This window comes from Bison bison, unplaced genomic scaffold, assembly GCF_000754665.1.
Source record: "Bison bison bison isolate TAMUID 2011002044 unplaced genomic scaffold, Bison_UMD1.0 scf7180017864142, whole genome shotgun sequence".
NCBI classification, from domain to species: Eukaryota; Metazoa; Chordata; class Mammalia; order Artiodactyla; family Bovidae; genus Bison; species Bison bison.
The window spans coordinates 1,125,271-1,132,520 of record NW_011494714.1 but is presented as its reverse complement, the minus strand read 5'-3'; the positions used below and the strand labels follow the sequence as shown (position 1 = coordinate 1,132,520).

Genomic DNA, 7,250 nt, shown 5'->3' with positions numbered 1-7,250 from the left:
GCGTCCTTTATTTTTGCTGCAGCAGCGGCGACTTGTCAAAGGGAAAGACGTAAGAGGCGGCGGCAGCGGCGGCAGGCGAGTCTCGCGGCACTTGGGCGGAACTCTCGCGCAGTTTGGAGCCCTCGCCCCGCCCACCAGGCCCAGCGCGGGAGGCGAGAGCAACTGGGGGAGGAGCGCACGGGCGAGGTTGCTGGAGGACGGCGAAAGGGACGGAGATTTAATGGATGGGGGTGGGGAGCTTAGCTTCTGGGAACACCCCGCCGCGGCGCAGCTCTCACCTTTCAGCCCTCGCGGAGTCTGCACTCCTCGGATTCCGCCTATGAACACAGTTAGGAGCGTTTCATAAAGGGCGATGAGGAGTACGGGAGTGGCCAGCGCTCCCCCTTTTCCTCGTGGTGGGCGTGGAAGACCCCTCCGCCCCGCCACCTGGTGCTGCGGGATGGAGGAACGCCGGGAAAAACTGGCTGCAGGGGCTGGGCGGGCACACCCCTTTATCTCGGACGCGCGCGACGCGCTCAGTGTGCTTTATCTCCCACGACAACCAGCTCAAGACTTCTGGCCGGTCAGGTTCAGTCACGTGAAAGCGTTTCACTTGACTGAGTTCTAGCTTATTATTCGTGTCTTTGCGCTGCAGGAATGCCAAAACCCCGCAGACGCTGGGGCCTGCGAGGACTCTTATTTTTTTTTTTTTTCTCCTGAGCAACACGGGTAAATTATGACCTTGATCTCGACCTCTACAATGAAGTCTTCTGAGTGAAAGGTCCGTGACTGGCTTAGTCATCACTATGTCCCCCAGCACCTAACACCGGTCCAGGTGCTCATTAAATTGTCCAATGACAACACCTGGCCGCTTCTTCCTTCTGTACCTGTTCTTACTCCAAGACTGCATTTTTAGTCATCATCCTGGTATCCTTCGTTGGAAATTTTCTAACAAGCACCAATATGTGTCACTGACTAAGATCATGGAGCCGATCTTTGCCCTCATATGAGGAATGTACAACATACAGGCCATGTAGGTGTCACTAATGTAAAAAAATTGTGGAATAGGCAGAAAAGGGAGTGTTTGTCCCATGGCTATATGGGAAGCAGTTTAGCCCCAGAGTTACTTAACTGTCAAATAATTTATCTCACTGTCAGACATAGGTGAGAGGGAATTCTGAAGTCCCACTCACCAGGTATGTGACTTTGGACAAGTTGCTTGAGCTCTCTGAACCTCAGAGGGCCTTTATCTGTTAACTCATAATGTTAGTTCTTATTATCACAGGGTGTCTGAAGAATAAAATATATATAAATCTCTTGACATTAATCATTAAATGCTAAGCCTTATTGTGTGTATAACTTTTAAGTTTCTATCTGTGAAATATATGACTATTTCTGGTAAACTAGATGTGAGGGAGTGGGTATCTGTGAAGTGATGTCATTGTTACCAGTGCTTTATGATCTGGGTATTGTGTGTAAAGCAGAAACAAGATTAACAAGTTCCCTTGCCAGCTTCATGTTAGCTTGTTGATGATGTAGGCATCAGTGCCACTCAAAGCATCCCATGACATTCCATTTTTCTTGGATTTGTAAAACTTCACTAGAACTCCACTTATTTTAAAGGCAAATTGAGACATTCCCTCCTTTGCCCTCTCCTTAGCTTCCCCCCTCAGGACAGTGTGGAAAGGAGAAAGGGATACAATTGACTCCAATTGCATACAATTATGAAATACAAATAATATCAGCAAGTAAGCCCTGAATTCCTTCCACCCTCACCTTCATCACTCCCCCCCTTTCTTGGCCACTCTTAAATAATCAAATCAACATCTGCTAGGGACTTCGCCAGTGATCCAGTGGCAGGGGGCCTGGGTTCGATCACTGGTCAAGAAACTAGACTAAAAATTTTTCATGCCAAAACTAAAAGATCCCATATACTGCAGTGAAGATCAAAGATCTGATGTGCCACAACTAAGACGTGGTGCAGCCAAATAAATATTTTTTAGAAACAACAACAAAGAAAAATATCTACTGAAGTCTCATAATCAGCATCATACTCCAAATTCTACCAGTTGATTTTATTCAAATTTCCCCTGGAGAAAAATGTTGCTGATGAGGGGGTGGGGTCATGGGGAATTGGTGGAAATAAAGGGAACTGAAAACCAAGGCCTCATCTTTGTAGGCTCCTGCCTGATCTTGGAGCTACACACTCTGACCACCACAACCAGCTACATCTTTTCTCACACACACATCATCCCCATCTCATACCATGTACTCCACAACCCTACAACTCAACCAGGAGGTCCCAGATAGAGGAAGTGGAAAATCAACAGAAAAATACATTTTTTTCATCTTTCATCTGTATATGGGGAATATGATACGAAGAGCTGACTCATTTGAAAAGACCCTGATGCTGGGGAAGATTGAGGTCAGGAGGAGAAGGGGACGACAGAGGATGAGATGGTTGGATGGCATCACTGACTCAATGGACATGAGTTTGGGTAAACTCCGGGAGTTGGTGATGGACAGGGAGGCCTGGCGTGCTACGGTTCATGGGGTCGCAAAGAGTCGGACACGACTGAGCAACTGAACTGAACTGAAATAAAAAGTGGAGCTAAGTCACAGGTGAAAGCAACTAACAGGAGGCAGAACAGGGAGAAAGTTGAAAGGATTCAGGGGGTAAGTTTGTTTTGGGCTCCAGAGAAGGAATCCACAATCGTGAGTCCTGGTGTCTCCTGAAATTGCGGCTTATCTGCCCTCAGTTTACACAGCCTTTCTGAATCTCCTCTAACATCTGTAAATAGGGCCAATAATGGATATCTTACCTGCCTTGGGGTATCATGGGAGTCGAATAACACAGGAAAGTACTTGTAAGCCTAACTCTGCAGATATGATGCATTATTTTCATTCGTTCATTTAACAGATCTTTGTTGAATGCCTATCATAAATCAGGCACTTGTGCAAGACTCAGAATATAATAAGTTGAGCAAGCTTTAATACCTACCTTCAGTGAGCTTATGGTGTAATGGGAGGGGGAAGGGAAGGGAGTTGATTAGTATAATACAGTGTGAGGAGACTCCAAGTGACAAGGGTATGGGGGGAAGGATTGAGAGGAAGGAAAGGGCTGAAACACATCCTGGAGAAGGTTTTTTAAGCCTAGCACACATTTTGAGGATCCAGCCCATTTCCTAAAGAGCAATTCATAAATCAACTCCAAAATAAGTTCAAGAAATTGCTATGTTGTGGGTTGTGAATTTTGCTTTGTTCTAATAAAACTCACATCTCCTAAACAATTAGAAAAGAGCCTTTGATGTGGAGTCATTGTATATACCCATTAGTTTTGAAGAAAGATGGAATTAATGGAGGGAAAAATCAGTGGTATCTTCATTAGAAACATTTTGTTCTTACAGCTTCTGTTTAAATACCAAAGAAGGAGAATACATTCCCCTTTAGTACTTGGTCTCCAGGAGTTTCCTTCAGCCAGTCTTTCTGATCCAAGCAATACTGCCCATCAGAAAAGCTTTTCCAAAATGTGAAAACAATACCTTATTTGTATGTGTTTCTGTGTATTCCACTTTTTTTTTTTTTTTACAAAAAGACTGAGATAGATATCAGCACTATCCTTAAGCATGTTCCAAGAGAGTGTATATATTACTCAATTATTTCTCACATTTATTGGTGCCTACTGTGTATAAGACTTCATGCTGAAACTATAGGCTGTATGAAGCAGGTCCATGCCATTTGGGTCCTGAAAAGTGAAAATGGAGATAAATGTCCATGAAAAGATAGCTAAACTACCAACAATGTGGATTCCACTCCCCTGTATTTTTTGTTGGTGGAATGAGCAAAATTGTAAAGTTAGACACCCAACTTCTGAAACTCATTTACCTTACCACTCCACAAGAGAAGCAGGATCCAAAGGAAGGGTGAGATATTTATTGCAGGTTGATATTTATAGATGTATGATAGATATTTTAGTAGGTCCTCTGGAATACATCATTCTTTAAACAGTATAACCCATTGCAACTTTATCTGGGTACTCATAAAATTGGAAACTGACCAAACCCAAGGACTAATTAAATTATTCTGGAAGACAGAGACTTGCATGGAACAAACAAAATCAGCAATCAATAAAAAGGAGTATGATTTGAGCTAAAAGATTGTGCAGAAAATAAATAGTCTCAAAAAAGAGATTTCTAGACAGAACTTCACCCTGGAGCTGATAGCTAAATAGAAAAAGTTACATATTCTGATAATAATGTATTCTCAAAATACCAACCTCCAGGTCACAAAAGTTGCCTAGAATTTTTGTTAAGTGTATCTACTGAGAACACACTCCGTACCTATTTTCTCCCACTCAGTACATCTTTTCTCCCTAATGAATCATTGATCTGCCAAAGAGGTTTCAAGGGAAGCAGGGATACTAAAAATAGGGCCACAAGTTTGACAGGTAGTTCTTTTGGAAATGGAGTCCCTTGTCATTGAGTGCAAACTTTACAGAGTTCCCACTAGAAATTCACATTCTAAGTGAAATATCACCTAAAACAGGACCATCCATTATCTCACCAGTATTCACTGACCTCATTAGTTTCTTTAGGCCATAATTCAGTTACCATTTTTAGGTAAATTAGCTTATTTTTACAAGAGTTTGTGAGTGTTGTTTCATCAAAACACAACTGCCTGAGGCAGACAGTTTTTCTCACTCAGCAGCAGGGAATGGAACATTCATCCTGAGGAAAGAAAATGAAGCTACAGGGGGGAAAGGGTGCCTCCATTGAGAAGGGAAGAAGTATATAGTGCTCCCCATACCAGACACTATGGTAGCACAGTGGGAATAAGATGAACAATGCATATCTTTGTTCTAGAAAGAAAGTAGTAGAGGGGAAGTATATACAAATAATTATAACACAAGTTATTAATAGAAAGTTCTGAATACTATAAAAGAAAGTGACAGAAACTTGCTGCCTGAACTTGTTTGGCAAAGAAAAGGAGAAGAATTAGCTTAATGAATCCAAAAAAATGTCAAAAGTCAAAATCAGGTGGTGGGGGACAGTAAACCGAGGCTTCGGGAACTTGTAGAACCAAGAACTTCAGCACCACCAGAATTCCCTTGCTGCATCTTTGCTTCCCTTGTTGCATTGGCTTCAGTTTCTTTCAAGACTGACTTTCTTCATATATCAGAAAATACAGCACCCCCAAGTTTTCCACCTTACTATTTCCACCATTAGAAAGGGACTATCATTCTTAATTCAAGTTTGAAATCAAGAGAGAAAACGTGCTGATTGTCCAGGCTAGGATCAGTGCCCTTCCCTAGGATAATCCCAGGGGGCCAAGAGGAAGTACAGGGTATGACATAGATATACATCTTAGTATTCGCTAATGGTTTGAGAAGTGGGAGATGTGTGTGGAAAAGCAGCTGAGTCTTGTAAGGCTATGCTCTGGGAACTGGAAAGACTGAAGTTAGCATCTATACAAGGAGCAGATCAGGAGATCAGGAAGGGAAGAACTGTTTTGGCCCAAAATCATGGTGAACATTCACTGGACTGTCAGGCTAACACAGGGTTGAAACTTTGGTCCTTGTTGCAATTGATTAGTGCTTTGTTATTTCAAACAAGATGCTGTGAAACAGAATGGATCTCTCACATTGACTTCGTACATCACATAGTGAGATTTGGGATCCTTCTTCAGCCTTCTAGCTGGATGACTTTAGGTGAATATCTTAACCAACCTGAGCCTGAATTTCTTCACTGAAAATAAAAGTATAAGGACAGCTAACAGCTATTGAGGGAAGGCCCTGGTGGTTCAGTGGTAAAAAATCCAAGTGCCAATGTAGGAGATGTGGGTTTGATCCCTAGGTTGGGAAGATCCTCTGGAGAAGGAAAATGCAACCCACTTCAGTATTTTTGCCTGGGAAATCCCATGGATGAGTTGCCGGGCAGGCTATATATAGTCCATGGGGTCACAAGAATCTGACTCGACTTAGGAACTAAACCAACACCAGCATCATTTACTGAATCTAAGTGCTCTAAGCACTTTTCAAACACGATTTCATCTAATCCTCAGAACAACCCTAAAGGGCTCTATAAATATGTGATAGAAATCCCCACTCACAGGATTATTGTAAAGATTAAAGAAACCATGTAAGTTGCAGAGCCCATTTGCCTGGCACACAGCCAGTACTCCATAAATCATTATTTTTAACTATCTGTTTCCCAGAAAAGCAAACTCCCCTCATTTCCTGATTGCCTTGGGCACCAAAAGCTGATATTTTGAGAAAACAGAAAACAAACTAAGGGAAGAACTCTATGACCCCTTATCTCTGACATAGAGAGGGTTAGTTAGGCTTGACTTAATGGGGCTAAAATAGGCCAGGAAGAGAAATACTATAGAATACTAGAAAGTAGGATATTGAGAAATGTCGTCGTAGAATACCAACTGAAAGGACTGGGCTAATCTTCTCTTTCTTTCTATTTAAAAGGATAAAATTTCCCCTCTAAAATTTCATCTATATTGCTGATCTAAAGAGCCATTTGAAGTTTTTCTTCTCTTTGTCCTAAATGTTGTCAAATGACTGGGATTATTCAACTAAAGGAAGAAACTAATATTCACTGAGAAAAACCAATGTGCTTGGGCTCTCTACTGAGTTCTTTAGATAAATTAATATCTTTTACTTTCACCACCATCCAGTAAGGCGAGTATTTTCTCTGCATTATATAGATAAGGAAACTGAGGCTGACAATTTAGAAGTGACTTGGTGCAGGTCACCAGCTGGAATACAAACACAGTTCTGTCCAACATCAAAGCCTAGAATACAAAATAGTAAGTCCCAGGACTTCCCTGGTGATCCAGTGGCTAAAACTCCATAATCCCAATGCAGGGCATCCAGGTTCAATCCCTGATCAGGGACCTAGATTACACATGCTGCAATTAAATCCCAGTGCAGCCAAATATAACTAAATAAATAAAATAGTAAGTCCCACTTTCTTGCCAGAGAGAGATGTTCTAGGCATGGATACTGCCAAAACCTGAGAAAAAATGGTGAAATAATAGATGCTTCTCAACTTCTCCTTCCCCTACCCTTTCTCCCATGGCCATCTTCCTCTTATTTTTGACAACACCTGGGCTCCAGGCTGTCTCCTCATCAAAATGTATTGTGTCTGTCCTTTCCTACACTTTACCATAGCAGTATTGTGTCCTAAAGTGTGCTCATCTCTCTAGTTAACACATCTGCATTCTAAATTGGGCTTTCTGGGAGTATGGCAGTAATACTAAGA

The 7,250-nt window shown here is 42.0% G+C and overlaps 1 protein-coding gene across 2 annotated transcripts in view; it reads right to left on the bottom strand.

The window, feature by feature from the left end:
- HERC1 (HECT and RLD domain containing E3 ubiquitin protein ligase family member 1) overlaps positions 1-546 on the bottom strand; it is a 213,318-nt gene extending 212,772 nt beyond the window's left edge. For both annotated transcript variants that reach the window (XM_010840215.1, XM_010840216.1), the window contains exon 1: positions 279-546. The gene's annotated coding sequence lies outside the window, so the exon portion shown is untranslated. The remainder of the gene's footprint in view (positions 1-278) is intronic.
- Positions 547-7,250: the final 6,704 nt, after the last annotated feature.